Below are 22,065 nucleotides of genomic sequence, written 5' to 3'. Positions count from 1 at the left end.
AGAAGGCCGAGCTCCTCCAGAAAGAGGTGGCCGTGGTTGCGCTCGCCGGGACCCTCCAGGAACATGGTGTGGCCCTCGAAGAGAGGGAGGTGGCCCTCCAGAACATGGGGGCTAGCCTTAAGGAAAAAGAAGCCTCCTTGTCCTCGCTCGAGGAGGCCACCCGTACCCAGAGGCAGGAGGCGCAGAAGAACATGGCAGGTGAGTACCTTCGATTTTTCGTCGATTTGCTTTCTTTCGTGGCTAATGTCGATTTCCTTTGCTCAGAGCTGAGGCAAAAGGTGGCGGATGAGACCGCGGCGAAGGAAGCGGTCCACACCGCGCTCACGGCGGTACAGATGGAGTTTGCTGAGCTGGAGCAGACCGCCGTGAGCGTGTGTCAAGAGCTCGAGGGGGAGGGCGCCGTCTCGGGCAGTTCGGTGATCAGCCGCCTGCGCGCGCTAGGCGGCCGGGTTGCCGAACACGCCAAGAGTACCTTCCGCCTCGGTGTCCTGCGGGCTCTCGCCGTGGCCTCGATGCATTACCTCATGGATCTCCAGAGGGTGTCGTCGGGGTACGTCGTCCCTGATGATGCTGACGCGGACGCCGCATCGGCCATCATGGATGAAGCCGACGCAGCCGCAGAGGAGTTCGCCACCGTCCTTGCCGAGAAGCTCGAGGCGGACATCCCTCCCATTGCCGAATTCAACACCCCTGAAGACCCGCAAGGGGGGATGGTAGCCTGTAGGACAGTTGGGCCTCGAAGCCCATGTAAATAGATTAGTGTTTATATCCTAGTCGCACTTTGTAATCGCACTCTATGAATATAAAGGATTTTGTTTCGTAATTTGAATGTGTGGCCCGTCGAGGCCTTGTGTGTTCGAGCCTGTGTTTCTTTACTTTATTTCCGTGTTCTTCATATGCGACTTAGATAAACATTTGCGAGGAAGTTCGTGTTCGTAAGCAACGTAGGCGTAGGGTGGTGAGGGGGGTGCCGTATCCTGGAGGCGTAGGCGGCCCCATGACTCGGCCAGCCCCGTACCGTAGTTGCTTACACCTCGCGTTCGTTTTTTCCAAGGATACGAGAGGCTTAGGGTCGAGACGGAAATATTTCGAAAAAACATTGGCGACTTTTTGGGGACGTTCGGGGGTTCCCCCCGTAGTAGCCCCCGAGGGAGGCTCGGTTTTGCCGAGGGTAAAGCCGAGCGTACCTCAATGTTCGTGCGCGCCCGAGCCCTCGAGGGTCGGGAAGGTTCCCAAAAAGTGATAAGTGAAGCGTGCTTCCTTATTATTTCGGGAAATTGAAAATGCGATTACGAACAATATAGAAATAGCTTGAAATGCTAAGGGTAGAAACGACGTAGCTGTTGTATGCTCCAAGCGTTGGTGAGGACTTCGCCGTTCTCGTTTGCCAGCTTGTACGTGCCGGGCTTGAGTACCTCGGCGATTATGTACGGTCCTTCCCATGGTGGTGAGAGCTTGTGGCGGCCCTTGTTGTCCTGTCGAAGCCTCAGCACCAAGTCCCCTTCGTTGAGGTCTCGGCGTCGGACCCTCTGCGCTTGGTACCTTCGTAGGGACTGCTGGTAGCGTGCGGAATGCAGGAGTGCCACGTCTCGAGCCTTGTCCACTTGGTCCAGTGAGTCTTTGCGAGCTCGCTGGTTTCGTTGCTCTTGATATGCCTTGAGCCTTGGCGATCCGTATTCCAAGTCGGTGGGGAGGATGGCCTCGGCACCATAGACGAGGAAGAACGGAGAGAAACCCGTAGCTCTGCTCGGGGTCGTCCTCAGGCTCCAGATGACCGAGGGTAGCTCTGTGAGCCACCTTCGGCCGAACTTGTTCAGCTTGTTGAAGATCCTCGGCTTTAGTCCTTGGAGGATCATGCCATTGGCACGCTCCACTTGCCCGTACGTCTGTGGGTGTGCCACAGCTGACCAGTCCACACGTATGTGGAAGCTGTCGCAGAACGCCAAGAACTTCTTGCCTGTGAACTGGGTGCCGTTGTCGGTGATGATCGAGTTCGGGACCCCGAACCTGAAGACGATGTCGTTGAAGAATAGAGCTGCTTGCTCGAATTTGATCTTGCCGATGGGTCGAGCCTCGATCCACTTGGAGAATTTGTCGACCGCCACCAGCAAGTGGGTGAAGCCCCCGGGCGCCTTCTTCAGCGGACCGACGAGGTCTAGTCCCCACATGGCAAACGACCACGTGATGGGGATCGTCTGCAGGGCATGGGCCGGGAGGTGTGTTTTTCGGGCGTAGAACTGGCATCCCTCACAAGTCCGCACGACGTCGGTGGCGTCGGTGACCGCGGTGGGCCAGTAAAAGCCTTGCCGAAACGCGTTACCCACGAGGGTGCGTGGCGCGGCGTGGTGGCCGCAGATGCCAGCATGGATGTCGCGGATCAGCTCCTTGCCCTCGGGGATGGGAATGCAACGTTGCAGGACACCCGAGGGGCTACGCTTGTGTAGCTCGTTGTCGATTAGAACGAAGGACTTGGCCCGCCTGGCAAGGCGTCGCGCCTGAGCGCGGTCCGAGGGTAGGACCCCTCGAATCATCCAGTCAAGGTATTAAACGCGCCAGTCTTGCGAAGCGGGGGCCTCGTCAACTTCCATCGCTTCGACCTTGTCTGCGGAGGTTGTCCCGAAGTCAGTGTCCATGGGCTCGACCCCGTCCGCCGGGGGGTTCCCGCCGGAGGGCCCGGCGGACGAGGGGCCTGACTTCGTCGGTTGCTTGAACTCGACGGAGGGCCTGGAGATGTCGTGAGCGAAGATGTTCGGGGGGACGGTGGTCCGCCTCGAGGCTATCTTGGCCAGTTCGTCAGCGTCCTCGTTGTACTTGCGCGGGACGTGATTGAGCTCGAGGCCGTCGAATTTGTCCTCGAGGCGGCGTACTGCGTTGCAGTACGCCTCCATCTTCGGGTCGTGACAGCTAGACTCCTTCATTACTTGGTCGACGACGAGCTGAGAGTCACCGCGCGCGTCGAGGCATTTGACACCGAGCTCGATGGCGATGCGGAGGCCGCCGAGGAGGGCCTCATACTCCGCCATATTATTCGAAGCAGGGAAATGCAAGCGGATCACGTACCGCATGTGTTCTCCGAGAGGTGAGATGAAGAGGAGGCCGGCACCGGCACCAGTTTTCATTACCGACCCGTCGAAGTACATAGTCCAGCATTCGCCCCGGATTTGTGATGGGGGTAGCTGAATGTCCGTCCATTCAGCCACGAAGTCAGCCAAGATTTGGGACTTGATTGCCTTGCGGGGGGCGTAGGTGAGTGTCTCTCCCATCAGCTCCACGGACCATTTGGCGATTCTGCCCTCAGCTTCCCGGTTGCGGGCTATCTCTCCCAAGGGGAAAGACGAGACCACGGTGACGGGGTGGGCCTCGAAGTAGTGGCGCAGCTTGCGTCGAGCCAACACTACTGCGTAGAGCAGCTTCTGAATCTGCGGATAGCGTGTCTTGGTTTCAGACAACACCTCGCTGATATAGTACACTGGCCGCTGGACGGGTAGAGCCTGACCCTCCTCTTGTCTTTCAACAACGATCACCGCGCTGACCACTTGGGTCGTCGCAGCTACGTATAGATAGAGGGGCTCGCCGTCCGTAGGTGGTGTAAGAATGGGAGCACGGGCGAGCGATGCCTTCAGCCTTTCGAGGGCTTCTTGAGCTTCGGGGGTCCACGTGAAGTGCTCGGTTTTCCTCAAGAGTCGATACAAGGGTAAGCATTTCTCGCCGAAACGTGAGATAAAACGGCTAAGGGACGCTAGGCATCCCATGACCCTCTGTACCCCCTTTAGGTCTCGGATCGGTCCCATCCGAGTGATGGCCGAGACTTTGTCAGGGTTGGGTTCGATGCCCCGCTGGGAGACAATGAAGCCAAAGAGCATGCCTCGAGGCACCCCGAACACGCACTTCTCGGGGTTAAGTTTTACCCCTTTGGCCCGTAGGCAATCGAATGCGATCCTGAGATCAGCAACCAGGTCGTCCGCCTTCCTGGTTTTGACAACGATATCATCGACATATGCCTCTATGCTCCGCCTGAGCTGGTCTCCGAAAACGTGGAGCATACACCGTTGATAGGTAGCTCCGGCGTTTCTGAGGCCAAAGGGCATCGTAACGTAGCAGTACATGCCGAATGGTGTGATAAAAGAAGTCGCGAGCTGGTCGGACTCTTTCATCTTGATTTGGTGGTAACCGGAATAGGCATCAAGAAAGGATAGAAGTTCGCATCCCGCCGTAGTGTCTACGATCTGATCGATCCGCGGCAAAGGAAAGGGAACCTTCGGACATGTCTTATTTAGACTAGTGTAATCCACACACATCCTCCAGCTTCCACTCTTTTTCTTTACTAATACTGGATTAGCGAGCCACTCGGGATGGAATACCTCTTTGATGAATCCGGCTGCCAGAAGTTTCTGCAACTCCTCGCCGATCGCCCGGCGCTTGAGCTCGTCGAAGCGTCGTAGGCGTTGCTTCACCGGCTTGGAGTTGGGTCGGACATCAAGAGAGTGCTCAGCGACCTCCCTCGGTATGCCAGGCATGTCCGAGGGGCTCCACACAAAGATATCTGCGTTGGCGCCGAGGAAATCAACGAGCACCACTTCCTATTTGTCATCGAGGGTGGCGCTGATCTGCAACGCCTTGCCGTCGGGGTGGCTCGGGTCGAGGGGCACCTTCTTGATACACTCGGCGGGTTCGAAGCTCCCGGTATGTCGGTGCGTGGAATCCAAGGCCTCGCTTGCCATTTTGTCGAGGGTGGCTGCGAGGGCCTCGTCTTCCGCTTGAGCTTCCGCGCGCTCAACGCACTCGACGTCGCACTCGTAGGCGTGCTCGAACGAAGAGCCGATGGTGATGACGCCCCTTGGGCCCGGCATTTTGAGCTTGAGGTAGGTGTAGTTGGGGACGGCCATGAACTTGGCGTAGCGTGGCCTTGGTGACGGAAAAGACTTCGCGGCGCTCACGCTTGCGCTGCCGAGAAGTCATATTCTTCGTCGTTCCTCCAAAGATGAAGAAGGCGTTCTCCACTGGGGGAAACTCGTCATCTCCACCTTTGTCGCTAGCATCCTTCTTCTTGTCCTCGTCGCGATGCGCGACGCGGTTGTAGTATTTCTTGAGCATCTCGCACTGCTCGAGGGTATGGTTGACCGGGCCCTTGTGGTAAGGGCACGGCTTCTTAAGCATGTTGTCGAACTGGCCACCACCGCCTCGAGGGGTGCCTCGAGGTCCTTTGCGGTCTGGGGCGGCTGCGAAGGCCTCCTCGGAGTCCTCTGCCTGCCCCGACCCGCACTGGTTCGGTGGGGCCGGCTTCTTTCCCTTCCTCCCCCGCTTCTGTTTCTTGGCGGGGGCATTGAGCTTGACGTTGCTGCCCTCCGCGGGTGCATCGTCCTTGCGCTTGCTCGATTTGTCGTCGAAGATGGCACCAACTGCCTCCTCGCCGGCGGCGTAGTTGGTGGCAGCGTCGAACAACTCATTGGTATTAACGGGTCGGCTTCTCGCAAGCTCATGCACCAAGTTCTTGCACGTCGTACCCTCGAGGAAAGCGTTGATGACCTCGACGTGGGTGACGCTGGGGAGCTCGGTGCACTGCTTGGAGAAGCGTCGCACGTAGTCACGCAGGGACTCGCGGGGCTTCTGGCGACACCCTTTGAGGTCCCAGGAGTTCCTAGGGCGCACGTACGTGCCCTGGAAATTGCCCACGAAAATATGGACCAAGTCGGCCCAGTTGTAGATCAGCAAGATGAAGAGGAAGGTTGCGGATGATGACCGTGTCTTCCGTCGCGCCGCCTAGCTGGCACGCTAGGCGGTAGTCGTTGAGCCAGACTGCAGGATCAGTCTCGCCCGAGTATTTGACGAGGGTGTTGGGTTGTCGGAAGCGCGGGGGAAAAGGCGCGGTCCGGATCTCCCGGCTGAACACCCGGGTGCCCGGAGGCTCCGGTGACTCGCCCCTGTCGTGCTCGGGATCGAAGCGTCCACCCCGTTGAGGGGTGTACCTCCGGCCGTTGATGACGTTGCGGGCGTCGCCGTTGCCAGCGTGCCCACGAACGTCACGGATTCGCTCCCTTACGGGAACTCTTCCGATGCGCTCGTGCACCGAAGGTGCCTTCGCACCGGGTGTTACGGCTGCCTTGCCTCTCCGTGCTGGTGGCGTGTGCACGGAAACCTCGCGGTCCTGATGCGCAGTCCCGCCGGGCGGCTCCGGGGCCTCCGAGCGCATTCGAGATGCAGAACTCTTGGCCTGCTGCACAGCAGCTTGCTCGATGAGCTCCTGTGCCTCACGGCGCAGGTTGCGGCCCGAAGGCGTCGATGGCTCGGGCATAGCTTGAAGTAGGTAGGCCGCAGCGACGAGTTTTTCGCCGGCCGTTTGCAGTTCTGGAGTTTTGTCGACGTTGTCGTCGACCAGGATGCGCTCCCGCGCAACACGTCCCGCCGTCTGGGCGTGTGCAACACGCACGGTATGCTGCTGCTCGAGTGCGGCGCGTAGCTCCTGAGTTTGTTGACGCTGCTCGTCGAGCTTGGCTTGAAGCTCTTTGAGCTGCGCCAGCTGGGCTTGTCGCGCCGCTGAACTTGACGAGGAAGGGGCTGCAGGCGGGTTTACTGGTTGCTTTGCCCGCGCGTCCGCCTCGGTGTCCCCGTCGTTGCTTGGGGCGTTGTCGTTCTGCTCGTCCGCCAGGTCCACCATGAAGCACTCCCGGGAAGGATCGAAATCCCCCTCGCTGGAGTCTTCGGAGCAGGTGAGGCAGTAAGCCGTCGCCAGCTGGAACGAGCGAAGAGCGGCGGGGTTGCGAACCTCGAAGTAGTCCTCGGCCTCCTCGGCCGTGAAGCTGTTCATGAAGAAGTCGACGTCGTCGACGATCGAGCTCGCCGCCTCAGGGTAGGATTCGCCAGGAGACGACGTGATGAGGCTGCGAATCGACCGAAGATGGTGACCCAGTAGATCCTCACGCCTGGTGAAGTCAGTGCAGACCGAAAAGACGCAGGCGGCAGCGTTACGCATCCCGAAAGGGAAGGGTGATGGCGAGGTCGAACCCCCCCTAGGGAGCACTGGTGCCGCCGCAGAAGACGGTGGAGACGCAGGCGACGCCGGAGCATGTGATAACGATGCGGTGGCCTCGTTGGCCGTGATGCTGAGTTGCGATATGCCAGCCTCGACCCACGTGGGGGAGTTGTGGCCTGCCGCGCGACGCCGCTCCGCGCGTGCTTGTCGCGAACGTTGGCCCGAGCGCCTGTCGCGCTGGGCTGGTAGAGTAGGAGTGACGGGGTCGCGTCCGGGGGAGAGGAGCTGCATGAGGTAACCGTTGCCGGTTGCTCTGAACTCGAGACTCCCAAACGAGATCACGCGTCCCACTGGGAGCGGATCCGAAACACCCATGGGGCATGGGTTGGATGTGCCCGCCATCCCTAGAGACCAAACGGGAAAAAGAGAGAAAATGTCACGCAGCGTGCCCCTACCTGGCGCGCCAACTGTCGGTGTTCCGACCTGGGGGCCCGGATCCCAACTAGTAAATGCTGCGTGTTTCCTCGTCCCAGATGGTGATGCAAGAGGCAATCACAGTAACACACAGTTTTATCCTGGTTCCGGCCTCGGGGCCGTACGTCCAGCAAAGGGGGTGTGCGAGGGCACTGTATTATCTTGCACCCGGGGTGGTTGTAGTAGGGGTTACAAGCGAGGCGAGAGAGGGAGAGAAGCTCCCAAGTCTCCGCTAGAAGTGGAGTCGGTTGAGATGAGTGCTCAGTAGTGCTGAGAGTTCTCCGAGGAGAAAATCAGAGAACCCGATTCCAACCCGGCCTAAGGAAGCCCACCTCCTCCTTTTATAGTCACAAGGAAGGGCGGCGCACATGAGTGGGGGTATGGAAGTCGTCGTTTTCCCTTAAATCGCAGGGTACAGTGGCCGAACATTGTAGGGAGTGTACTGTGGGAAGGCGGCGCGCGGCGCTGTCGTCCTGGATTTCGTCCTTGGTCCCGCGGAGATGGCGGCGGCTGTCCTGCAATGTCCGGGTGATAGTAATGGCGTGGGACAGTCCCGGACCCCCCGGTCGGAGTGCGGGCCTGCACACTAGAAGGTCCGGGAGCGCGTGGAAGTCCCGGACCCCACAAAGGGGAGGTCCGGGGTCTCGCCCGTGCGCGCTAAGTGCCCCTCTCGGATGGACATGTGACATCGTCGGACCCCTTTCCCAGAGGGAGATGGGTCCAGATGGTGGGTGTCGGCAGAACAGTAACGGGGGCGGCGCCAACTTGTCTTGTGCCGCGTTGAATGCCCCACAGTGTTGCTACAGCGACCGGGGTGGCTGAGCGGTGACTGGGGTCAGTGAATGGGGCGCCGGTCACATCCACTGCGGGTGTGGCAGTCTGACGCCGCCCGTCGTTTGGGCCGTGGTGGAGTGGCCGGCCTTTAATGCCTTCATACGGCGGTCGGTTGGGCGGCGGGGCCGTTTGTCCCTTGTGCCGAGAGATGGCCTCGAGCGAGGCGGAGATTGGTCACCCGCTCGAGGGTAGATTGGCCACCCGCTCGAGGGTAGATCCGCTACCCTCGAGCGAGGCGGAAATTGGCCACCCGCTTGAGGGTAGATCCGCTACCCTCGAGCGAGGCGGAGATTGGCCACCCGCTCGAGGGTAGATCCGCTACCCTCGAGCGAGGCGGAGATTGGCCACCCGCTCGAGGGTAGATCCGCTACCCTCGAGCGAGGCGGAGATTGGCCACCCGCTCGAGGGTAGATCCGCTACCCTCGAGCGAGGCGGAGATTGCCCAGCGGGTCTGAGAGGGACCCTTGAGCGAGGCGGAGATCGTCCCGCGGGTTTGAGGGGGATGCGAATGGGCCGCATGCAGGGCTTCTTTGAGTCCTTCCCTTTCCTCTGAAGGGGAAGTAGGCCGTGTGCCTTTATGGGCTCAGTCGTCTTATCGGGAGTTGGTGTTTTTAAAAGTGGTCTTAGTACCCCAATTAGGGTGTCCCTAATTGTGGCACCCGACACATGAGCTTCATCTAGAATTTTCTTTCTAAGTTCAAAATTCTTGGGAACTACTAAACATTTTCCAAACCAAAGGATTCCTTGATCATCGAGCCGGAAACACTTGAGCTTGTCCTCATTGATTCTAGCTCTAAGCTTCATCATGCCTTTGTCTTCAAGTTGAGCCTTCTTGATTTCATCAATGAGATTGGAAATGATAACTAAAGAAGCGAGTGACTCATGCTCTACCATATAGAGATTTAGCCTCCGGAATTCTTCACAAAGAGTGTTGACTCCGGATTGAGTGCGCAAGCAATGGCATTGGACTTTTTGGCTCAAGGCATCGGCAACTACATTGGCCTTACCGGGATGATAGTGAACTTCTAGTTTGTAGTCCTTGATCAATTCCAACCACCTTTTTTGCCTCATATTAAGCTCTGTTTGAGTGAAGATATACTTGAGGCTTTGATGATCGGTGTAGACATTGCAAGAATTTCCAAGAAGATAATGACGCCATAATTTGAGATCATGAACAACGGCCGCAAGTTCAAGATCATGGGTAGAATAGTTTTCTTCATGACGCTTCAATTGGCGTGAAGCATAAGCAATGACTCGGCCTTCTTGCATAAGAATACAACCGAGTCCGATTCTAGATGCATCACAATATACATCAAATCCCTTGGTGATATCCGGTTGAGCGAGAACCGGAGCAGTGGTGAGCTTGGTCTTAAGGGTTTGAAATGCATTCTCACAAGCATCAGTTGACTTGAATTCCACACCCTTCTTTGTCAACTCGGTCATAGACTTGGAAATCTTGGAGAAGTTCTCAATGAACCTACGGTAATAACCCGCAAGTCCAAGAAAACTCCGGATCTCACTAACATTTTGGGGTTGCTTCCAATCAAGCACATCCTTCACCTTGCTTGGATCCACCGCCACACCATTCTCCGAAAGGATATGCCCAAGAAAAGCCACTTCCTTGATCCAAAACTCGCACTTGCTAAACTTGGCATAGAGACGATGATCACGGAGCTTTTGAAGAACAATGCGAATATGCTCGGCATACTCTTCCTCGGTCTTGGAGAAGATATGAATGTCATCGATGAAAATCACCACAAAGACATCAAGCTCTTCAAAGAAAATAGAATTCATGAGATACATGAAATATGCCGGGCATTGGTTAACCCAAATGACATAATTGTGTACTCATAAAGCCCATATCGAGTAGAGAAAGCAGTCTTGGGAATATCCTCCACTCGAATTTTAATTTGATGATATCCCAAGCGAAGATCAATCTTGGAAAAGAATTTAGCACCCACTAATTGGTCAAATAAAATGTCAATCCTAGGAAGAGGATATTTGTTCTTCACGGTCACTTCATTCAACGGTCAATAGTCCACACACATCCTTAGACTACCATCTTTCTTTGAGACAAATAGAACCGGGCACCCCCAAGGTGAGGAGCTCGGACGAATAAATCCCTTGTCAAGAAGAATTTGCAATTGTTTCTTCAATTCAGCTGGCTCATTGGGAGGCATATGATAGGGACTTTTAGAAACCGGGGCCGTTCCAGGGAGTAGCTCAATGACAAACTCACCTTCCCGGTCGGGAGGTATCCCCGGTAATTCCTCGGGAAATGCATCCGGAAATTCGCACACTACCAGAATTGCCTCTAACTCCAGCAAAATAGTGGCATTAAGAGCATGATGTTGAGAATCAAGTTTCTCATGGAGATAAAGATTAACTCGCACTCCGGAAGGGTGCCTAAGTTCAATAGAGCGAGGATCGCACCGAATAATCCCATCATGTTTAGTCATCCAATTGATCCCAATAATGACATCCAATTCTTCTAGATCAATGACCACAAAATTTACCATGAAATTCAGCCCCGAGACTTCAAGTTGAGCTAGATTGACCACTTCTTTAGATACTAATGTTGCTCCGGGAGCATCAATGATAAATGGAGTAGGCACTACCCGGATAGAAAAATTATGTTCTATGGCAAACTTTTTACTCATGAAGGAATGAGATGCACCGGAATCAAATAATGCTCGAGTGGGTTTAGAATTGATAGAGACCATACCAACAAGAACTTGCATATTCTCACTAGCTTCTTCCGTCGTGATATGATTCGACTTGCCACGTTTGGAATTTTGACCATTCCTCCCATCTTGGCGAGGAGGAGTTGGTGGATTTGGAGTATTGCCAGCTCCACCCTTTCTTGGAGAGGGACACTCACGAGAGATGTGGCCTTGCCCGCCACAATTGAAGCATGGCCCACGAGAGGTATTTCCACCACCGCCTCCCGGCTGCCCCATAGCACGAGGAAGTTGACCTTGGGGAGCCGGAGGACGGCCTGCCATCCACATGGGTTGAGGAGCACCAAAACCCGGTGCACAGGGTGGAGGAGGAAGTCCCGTGCGGGGGCGTTGCGGGTTACCACCGGTTGAAGAAGAGGCAGTCCGCTTGCGGTTCTCCATATCAATCTTGTGATTCTCGTTTTCAAATGCATTCATCTTGTACTCAGCCTTGATCGCTTTGCTAACCATGTCATTGAAATCCCGAAAATCTGTGGTAGAGAGATGAGATTGGAGCTTCAAAGACAACCCATTCATGAAATGATCTTGCTTCTTCTCATCCGTGTTGATATCCTCCAAAGCATATTGGGCAAGATAGTTGAAGGTGTTGATATACTCCATCACGGGCTTGTTGCCTTGGTGCAACCTACGGAACTCATCCCTCTTAATGTTGAGCACACTCTTGGGAATGTGGTATGAACGAAAAGCCTCACGAAATTCAGCCCAAGTCACTTGGTGACATTCACCAACTTGTGCCATGTATCCATGCCACCAAGCTCCGGCGGCATCACGAAGTTGATGAGCCGCATAATTGACCTTCTCTTGATCATTGCACTGAATAAGACCAAATTTTTGCTCTATGACGCGCAGCCAAAAATCAGCATCCAAAGGCTCCTTTGATCCACGAAAGATAGGAGGGTCGGTGGCCATGAAAGCAGAATGACCATGGCGTTGACCACCATGTCCCTGCCCACCAAAGTGTTGCACAATGGCCTGCATAATCTGATTTTGCATTTGTCGGCTCTCCTCCGACCTTCTAAGGATCTCCACAAGGGTTGGGTGCAAGGGTTTCCACAAGGATCTCACCACCGGCATTAGAGTTTCTGACCATCCTGCCGCCAACCACAAAGGAAGTTAGTGACCGGGAGAAAGAAAAATTGATATAGTACAATTGCACAAAGAAAATTGCACAACTATGTAAGATATCAACCACAAATGTGTGAGAATAGAATTTGACATCATAGATAGGATGTATCAAGAAACAATGAGACTAAAGGATTTTGGACAGCACTAATGATCACCCATAGAAAGTAACCATAATCAAATATCTAGTACCCCCATATTCTTAAAAGAAATATGCATGAGTGATGATAAATGATGACATGTCGCAGCTGTAGCGAAAATGGCCTCTCATGCCATATTTCAATATAATGTTTTGGTGATTGATATAGACAACACAACACTTGGACTAATATGATTGTTAAGGTGACCATTCTCAGGCTTTTAGGTTCAAGTGATGACAAAGAGAAGATAGGCGTAGCTAGGCCCGAAGGGCCGCACCTATGGTGGTTCCGCTAACCGATTAGCGGACGGGGGTCGAGGGGGAGCCGCCCGTCGCGGGTCTCTTCGGTCCAAAGGACAAGAATTGAAGAGACCGTGAAGAAATCCAAGTCGAAAAGATCAAAACAAAAACAATTTGCTATCACCGGTTAAACCGATGATGAGCAAATTGCACTCATCGGTGCAATGAACACAGAAGCTGTGATCTAGGGTTTGGCACCGGATTAACCGGTGTTGGGTGTTTTACACTCACCGGTGTAATGGATTTGGAGGCCGAAGAAGCAGCAGGAGTTTTACAGGCACCGGTTAAACCGGCGATGAAGGCAAAGTGAACGTCGGTGTAATTGTCCAGAGAGTTCATTTTTCAGGAATCATGGGACAGTTACATTCATCGGTTAAACCGACGGTATGTCGGTTAATTGCCCGTACAACTAACGGCTAGTTTCTCAAGTGGGCAGATTACATTCACCGGTTGAACCGACAATGGCTATTGGAGGAGCGTCGGATTAACCGGCGTTACGAGCTTTTTCTGTCAGCTTTTCTCCAATGGCTAGTTTGAGGGGTTGGGCTATATATATCCCACCCCACACCTCATTTGGTGTGTGCTGGAGTTGCTGAAGAGATAGAGAAGTCTACTACACTTGAAGAACATCTCCAACCACCATAGAGCTTCATTGTACATCATATAGGCTTAAGCACACTTGTGAGAGTGCTTAATGATTGGTTAGGCTTAGCTCTTGAGAGAGTAAGCTTAAGTGAAAGCCTTGCTGTGGCAAGCATCTTGTGTACTCGTCGTGTGACCCTCCGACTTGGTGTGGAGCGGCAACGATACTTTGTGCGGAGAAGGAGACCCCTCTTGGTGAGAAGCTCCAATAGTGAAGACGGTGCCATTGGTGACGCTTTGAGAGAGACGGTGGCGGTGGCCTTGTCTTGGTGACTTGGTGCCTTGGTGCCACTTAGCCTTTGCTTGCCGGAAGCCTTGGTGGCGAACGCAAGACGGTGATCAAGCGAAGAGACTTGGCATCACACTTATTCTTGTTGGACAAGTGGCCGTGGACGTAGGGAGGGACTTGGTGTCCTAACCGAACCACGTTAAATCGTGTATCTTGGTGTCTTCACGGGACTTTGTATATTCTCTCCCTCACCTCTTTACTTACCGTATTACGTTTCCGCATTTACTCTTTCTTGCGTGTCTTTACTTTCCTAGTTAGTTTGATTAGGATTGGCTATAGGTTGCAAGTCTTTTAGGGGTAAGTAGAGAGTAGTATAGATAAACCTTAGTCATAACTAGCATGTGTAGGACGTGTTAGGTTTATCTCATGCAAATAGATTGAGCCCTAGGATAGAAAGCGATTAGCGACCCTATTCACCCCCTCCCCCTCTAGGGTCGGACACCCCGGTGATCCTTACAGCAACCATACGCATAAATAACACGGCACACAACTAACGTAACAGAGGTCCACATAGATAATATATAGTAGTACATTACATAGGAATATAGGTAACTAGTGTCTCACACGGTCTCACCAATTAACTATTCAATTACATAAAATAGGCGATACATTACAACGAGTTATATAACTCGAGAAGTCTCATAACCGCCATAGGATTACATAAATATTTAAAAGGGACCATAGGGACCTCTCGCGAAGTATGGTGGGAAGTCATCAAGAAGGTGATATTGAGGGGATCCGGTGTCTTCAGGGTTCTCCGGGTGAGTGAGGGGTGCATGTTCACCACCAAAAATGATCTCTCTAGTCAAAGTTGTGGGGGCAAAGCGGCGCACATGCAGCCCATTGGACATACGTGCTTGCCCCACCACATGTTGAGGAAGATATATGCCTTGAACTAAAGGAAAGTGAAGCTCCAATGGTGCCGCCTCATGTGGGGTGTAATCATTGGGCCCATACAACACATCTTGAGGCACGCGGCCCATGCGAACATACATATCCATGGTGCGTTGCAACTCATTGAACCGCCATCTTGTCTCCCTTAACTCCGCTTGAATGCAACGGAGGCTTCGGTCTTGTGCCGCCACCAACTCGGACATACGTCTTTCATACAAGCTAGCACCTCCCATTCCCATCTCAAACACATTCACACCTTGCAATGGTCCTTGAATTGGGATGAGAGTGAATGGGTGATGCTCCAACTCGATCACTTCTTGGCAGAGAATCGCCATAGCCTTGTACGCCACTTCTTAGATTGCCATCTCAATTGAAGTTCCATGATTTGAAATATTGTGAGCTTCCGTGACCCCTTCAACAAAGCGTCTTGGGATGAACACGGTGGCAACGTAGTCCACCATGCTCGGCCCAAGTCCCCTCACAAAGACCGAATACTCCGGCCTACGCGAGAAGTTGCTGTAACACCCCAGGTGTCTGCACAGTAATTAATTAGGTGTCTGCACAGTAATTGTGTAGGTTTGCTATGCATCATGTGCTTGAATTACATAAAAAGGATCTTTTTGTAATTATGAAAGGTTATCTGTGCAATTATGAATTTATGCAAGCTCCTTTATATAGTTAAATATGAATATAGCTTTTGTGGAGGGTGTTTTTGTAAAATTTCAGTGCATTTAATGCATGGCAGCCATTTTTGCTTTTAAGTCTACATTTGAAGTGAATTTGCTTTGAAAAAGACAAAATTCCTAGAATTCAAAATCCCTTCAATGTTTTGAAGTTTTAGCTCTTGAATCTTTGGTCAAATAAATTTTTGCACAACATCAAAGTTGTAGATCTTGAAAAGTTGAACAACTTTCATGTTGGGCACTTTTCCATTTGAGCTTTGGTTTAAAAGTTATCACTGGTTTACAGTTTAGTCCCTGGAATTTTTGGTAATTACAAATCGGCCCTTATCACCATCTCCCACCTCCCTGCTCTGCTTTCCGTCGCCGGCCACCGACAGCGCCGCCCGCCGGCGCCTTCCCGGCTTTCCCGGCCATTACTTCGCCGTGCGCTGGCACCCATGCGTCGCGGACGACCTCCTCCACCGCCCTCTAGCCTCGCGCTGGAGCTCCTCAGCCGTGCCACGCACCCCCGCCGCTTCCAGAACCGCCCCGACGGCCGCCACCGCGACGCCGCCGTGGAACGGCCGCTGCAGAGCACGCCGCCCTCTTCTAGCGAGCGCCCGAGCACTACACCTATCCCAGGACTCGATTTCGTGCATCCCTTTGCTCTATCCTCGCTCCCACGCCGCAGAACACCACCGCCGCACCGCTTGAACCCCGGCGAGCTCCACCCCGCCGCGGAGCCGCCACTGCAGGCCCGCTCCACCCCTACAGCCCCCACCTTTAGCGTCGCCTCGTCCTAGCACAGCTCCCAGGCCACTTCCCCTCCCCAAAACACCACCGGAGCCACCCAGCCGCCGTGCTCCGAGCCCGCAAGCCGCCGCTCGCCGTCGACACCCCCTCTCCGACCACCCTAGCCTCGATTCCAAGCACCCAGAGGTGCGCCTTGAACCCGTGAAGCTCCCACACCCCTCCACCCTCGCCGCCGGTGAGCCCCTCGCCGGGAAACCGCCGGTCAAACCCGCGCTCCCCCTCTGACCCGACCCGAGGACGTCGGGGTTTGAATTTGAAAAACCCCAGGGGGTTTTCTGCGATGTCAGTGACTCAGGGGAATAGTGCTTTAAGGACTTGTTTGTAATAGTTTGCTGTGATCTTTGAAATTCTAGATCAATTCGTCAAAAATTCGTAAAATAGAAAACCTTAATGTTTTGGAATCCTCTTGAAGAGCTCTATGCAGTAGAACCATAATATGTTAGGCTTTAGTTGCAAGTTTTTGCTGTAGATTTTGATTTGTGTTACTAGGTTTATAAATACTAGTTATTTACTCTTTTTCTTATCTGATGCTTGAAAGCTGGTATGGCTATAAAATTTTTGTGGTAGTTTACTCTTGTTACACTAGCTTTGCTATAAAAATTTCATGATCAGTTCTCTTGTGTAGCTATTTATTTGATTTAATCTTTGTTTAGTAGACTTTAATCATGGTAAATAGTTTCTGTTCTTAATAAATCATCTAAATATTCCTGAGTGTTCATCTGGAATATATTAGCTTGTCCAGGAAGTTTGAGCCTTAGTTCATGGCTAGATCAGGGGCTAAAAATAAATCTTGATAATCTGTTGTCTGTTTTATTTATTTTCTCAGAATTAATTCGTATAGATAAAATCATGAAAAATTCACAGTAGCTAGATCATCCCTGTGTAGATCTCTTGTTAAATTTTGAGCTTCTGATCTTCTCTAGTTTGACCTGTGTAATTCTTGCTTGTTCTAGATGTTATCTGAGTAAATGAATTATTCTGACTAAATGGTTAAATGTTTTGGCATTATTTTTACAGAGTAGATTACTTTGTTCATGTTCTGTTTAGTGTAATTTTGGTAGAATTTATTACTATTTGTACTCTGAGTTGTTGATTTATTTACAAACCATGACTTAATTGTATAGGAAATCACCACCCCTCATTTTATGAAGTTAGTTAACTTCTTTTGTGCTGTTGATCATGATGCCTTGTGTAGTTAAATTTGTTATTTAACTACTCTATAAACGATTGCCCATGTGTGTTTATAATATTGTTCTTGCATTACATATAGATACGACTACTTTGTCGGACGGGACGTACGAGCTGATTCCGGAGTCTGACGGAGGTGATCTCGAATCTCAAGTAAACACTGCTGAACTAACTGAAGCCCCGGACCAAAGTTCGGAAGAGCCTAGAGCTGAAATAGTTAGCAACTACCGAGAAGGCAAGCCCCGGACATAACCTATATTTCCAATTATTATCATTTACTGTTATTACTTACTTGTGCATTTACAGTTCTTAGGATTTGAATTGAAACCCTAGATGCATGATCCTAGGAACCTATGTACTGAACACTAGACTTGAGTTCGACTACTTGCTAAGCTTATAGGACCGGTAAAAGTCGAGTGATTGCCTATCACTCGCGAGCTTTATAGGAATTGCCTGTTTACTTTCTGTTATCAATATAAGGACGACGGACGGGGTTGTGATCGATATCATGACTTTATGTGAGACCCCGTCTGTGTTGATGAACTTGCTAAGGTCGCGGTGTGTGGTAGTGCTGGTTAAGTTTTTGAAAGTACTAGTCACATGCCGTAAATATGGTACGCAGCAAGCCTAGTAGCCGATTGGACCGGGGAGTGGATATACCTGACACTCTCTCTTAGAGATAGGTTTTATTTTATGTTGCGCAACACCACGACTTCTAGGGACAAGGGTGGACCGAGCACGGGTGGACCTTGGAGCCCTGTAGTCGGGGAGAGTGTTCCTATCCACAAGCCGGAAAGAAAGGTCAACAGTTGTTTGGGAATGACCCGACGGTATTCCAGACGTGTGCTAGGTTATCCTTGCAAGGTTGAATTTCGATTCAGAATCGTCCGCCTCTCACGATGAAATGAGACTGCTTGATCTCTTTGCCACACAGAGTAATAAGAGCAACAATATTATGATCAATCTTGATGTTTGCTTAGATTTCTACCATGATTGGTTAGTAGCTGCTTACATAGAATGGTTAATCAACTAGAATCTTGAAGCTAAAACTTGAAAGTAAGGACATACTCTTTATCGCTTTTCAGCAAAGGAAAACCAGAGCCTTACAAAGTCTTGCATAGTCTAGCTAAGGCGGGCTACTTATACCCGTTGACGGTTAAGTCTTGCTGAGTATTAGAATACTCAGCCTTGCTGTTGAAACCCTTTTCAGGTATGACTTTTGAGGACCAGATCGCTAGCTTGACCTATCCTTGCTCGTTGCCTCTTGGCTGGTCCGTAGAATGGGATACGTCTGCGACCGGCAATGACTATGACGAGTGATACCATGCTTGGGCTAGCTTGGTATACTTTTGCGACGTGTTGTAGACGTCGTGTTTCATCTTCCGCTATTTAGACTCTGAACTTATAATCATAGCTTGTATAACTGTTTTATTTAAGTTGGCTTTGTAATAATGTGTTTAACTGGTTTGTAATCGTTATTATGCCTGAGTTGTAAAATTGTGGTTGTAATATCTCTGAACTCGCCTTCGTGCGGGGTATGCTTGTTCGATCCAAGAATCGGTGGTTGTATCGGGACGTTACCCGACAGACCAAAAATTGTTCCGTTTGAAGTGCGTTTAAGCTAATGTTGCCTTTATGGTGATGGTTTACGCACTTGAGCCGGGATAATTTAGGCGGTTCTGCCACAGCTGCCTCTCCAAAACATCTCGCCAAGGAGTGGAGGAAAGCCTTCCGCCTCCTCGGCCCGAGTCACCATGACCAATTGGCCCAAGTTCCCGTTCATCTATCATGAGCAAGACAAGATAAGTTAGTGAACATATTTATAGCAACTAATGTGCAGCCCATAAGGTAAGAATATCAGCTCTAGAAAAGGTACGAGTTATATACACCATATAAGAAATATAATCTTAGATAAGTCACATTTTTATAAGTACTTCATAATTAGTGATTACCATTAGGTTTCTAAGCGTGCCTCACATCAAGTTTTAGTAGTAATCATACATGGAATGCAACCATAGCTCTGATGCCACGCTGTGAGGAACCAGCCCAAGTTGATCCCGCCTAATCGAGTCATCATCCATTGATCAACTTGATTAGAGGGAACCAACCCCGGTAGTCCTTGGAATGTGTCATGAGCACCGCCCAGGATTTAAACACACTCCACGAGCACAACAGTAACACCATTACATAGGCACGTCCAACACATGAGGTTATATTACAAAGCGGTTCAAAGTTTAATACAAGTCTTCAAAATTTTTGCAGCGGAAAGTTCTACTACTAGCACTCCATACATATCGCAAAATAAAAAGGTAACACTATATGCCGATAGTGCTCTTCACATAGCCACCGGCCATCTACTCACCCGCACCTCCGTCCGCGGGGTAGAAGTAACCGAACACGGCCTCCGGCGGTGCATCACCTGCATCAACTTAACGGCAGCACCGTGAGTACAAAGGGTACTCGCAGGGCTTATCCAATATGGGTATATAATATCTTGACCTCAAGGAGAATGCATTTGGTTAGTAGGAAGGATAGGGTACGGTATTTAACTTTTGCATAAAAGCATCTAACTTTGATCAAGTTGTAATAAGCAAAAGACAGAGCATCTATGATCTCTAGAGCATGCATCAAACAATTGCATAAGTAAGGTATTCATAGATCATAAACTCAATCTTCCATGAACTTCCTCGGTAACTCTACGTTAAAGTCAAAGTACAAGAGCGTGCTCAATGTCCGAGAGCGCGACTATTACAATAGATCGAAAACCCTGCAGGGGTGTACAACTTTTCCCACACGAGAACAAGACCAACGACCATACCCACGGCCAAGGATAAGTGTTGATTCATGCCTCAACCTTTCGCACAAACACAACCGACTATGAGCGAACGGTCGAGAAGGACAAGTGCACCGGAAACGCCGATCGCACTCCATCACAACTCGCACCGAATCCGATCATGGCAAGATGTGACTTATGTTAGTTGGCTTACTGTACCATTATATAGTATGTGGTTTATACGGAAAGGTGCTCAAGTATCAAAGGGATTACGCATCGGTCCTTAATCAACTCAAGCAAGACTAATCATGTGAGCTCCATCCCAACATGGCCCTATCATACTTGCCCAAGTCCGAATCATCTTTCATATTTGCTCAACTTTTATCCATACTTGACTAATCATGTAAATTAATCAAACATCCTATAGCTCGCGAGTGGTGGTGACCTTGCCACCTCTCGTCTTGTACCGTAGCTAAGCATGGCTAAGCATATAGTTCGTGACACCTATTCAACCATACTCATCTAAAGATGATATCCTAATCAAGGTTGATAATGCATCAAATAGATTCTACGCAATCAATGATATATATATATATATATATATATATATAGTAACTCATGCGCAAACAAGACACATATACTTCATTGATTCAAAATAGGGTGTAAGAAATGCTTAGGGACCTGCCTTGAGTCTCGACGGGAGTAGAGTCTCCAACGATCTCCGGTTCAAGCTCCTCTTGCTCCGGCGTCACAGTCTCTACACGAGTGCAATGATGCATGATAAATAATATGCCATGAATGATTGACATAGTATGCAAATGGTATGAGAAGGTATGATTTAACATTGCAAAACTATGATAAAATGGACTAGACATATAGTACATATGTGGAATAATCATAGCTAAGTGTAAGGGTAAAGAACAAGTAAATGCGGACCGTCCGGCTTGGGAGAAGCGGACCGTCCGGCTCTAAACGGCGGACAATTTGGCGGACCGTCCGCATAGGTTAAGCGGACCGTCCGGCTCTCAATTTGTGAAAGGCTAAGAATCGTGCAGAGTCTCTATTGGTTTTTGTCAGGAGCTGGCGGACCGTCCGGCCATGTCGGGCGGACTGTCCGCGACACAGCCGAGGCTCAACGGCGAGTTCACCACCGGCGATTCCGGCCACGGTTTGGGGTGGGGTTTGATCCTAGAGGTTCCTGGGAGTCTAGGGAGTTCACATTAGTAACTAAATCTCACATGCATTAGGGTTTCGAAGCTCTAGGTCAACAATGGTGATTGGGCTCTAGATGAGTTCTCGGCTTCAAATCCTAGGGCAATGCGGATGGATCGGGGAGGGGAAACACTCACCGGCATCGAGTGGGTCACCGATAAGGGCTTCAAGTCGTTAGGGAAGGCTTGGAGTAGCTCGGGGGTCGTCCTCCTTGATTGGACTTGAGGAAGAGAATGAAGTAAAGGAAGAAGCTTGTTGGGGAAGCTCCTCCCCAAGGAAGAAGAGGAGATCGGGGTGGTGCAGTTCGTAGGCGTCGTTCTCCGGCGTCCTCCGGTGGTGCTCCGGCGAGGTGGAGGGGCTTCAATGGTGGGGAAGATGGGGGAGCTCCTCCATGACTTGGAGCTTGAGAGAGAAGGTGAGGGGAGTGAATGAGGGAGAGAGAGAGCTGGGAGAAGGCTCCCAGGTGATGGAGGGTCGGGCTGACGGGTGGGGTCGGGGGTGAGACGTGGCGCCCAGACTCTGCGCGCGTGACACGCATCGGAGATGCGCTAGCGGACCGTCCGCGAGTGAGGCGCGGACTGTCCGCGGGTAGGGTGACGTGACAGTGAATTCGATGTGCCCGAGGTGAACCGTGGTCGGCCACGTGGCAAGGTCGCGGACCGTCCGCCGTATAGTGGTGGACTGTCCGCCACTACCAAAACAGTGGATTAGCCTAATGTTTAATTCTCTCCTTAATCACGAGCTAATTATGCTTAATGCTTTAAGATGCACATGATGACATGTTTAACTAGTTAATCAACATAGGGCTATTACAGTGTAGATCATTTGTTTACCCAGGATTATACCCGTATCTCGGAGTAAACCAGTAAATCTTTCTCTTTCTTGCAAAAAGAACAGTACTTATGCTGAGTTTTTTTTAAAAAAAAAAACTGGTGTGAAGTCACAAGGAAGAAGTGAGGCATTCGCACTATGCGAACTTCACAAGTACGTCTTCATGGAGCGTTGACGGATT

Source organism: Panicum virgatum, chromosome 9K (genome assembly GCF_016808335.1).
Source record: "Panicum virgatum strain AP13 chromosome 9K, P.virgatum_v5, whole genome shotgun sequence".
Taxonomy (NCBI): Eukaryota; Viridiplantae; Streptophyta; class Magnoliopsida; order Poales; family Poaceae; genus Panicum; species Panicum virgatum.
The sequence above is the reverse complement of the archived record's forward strand: the minus strand, read 5'-3'. Positions refer to the sequence as shown.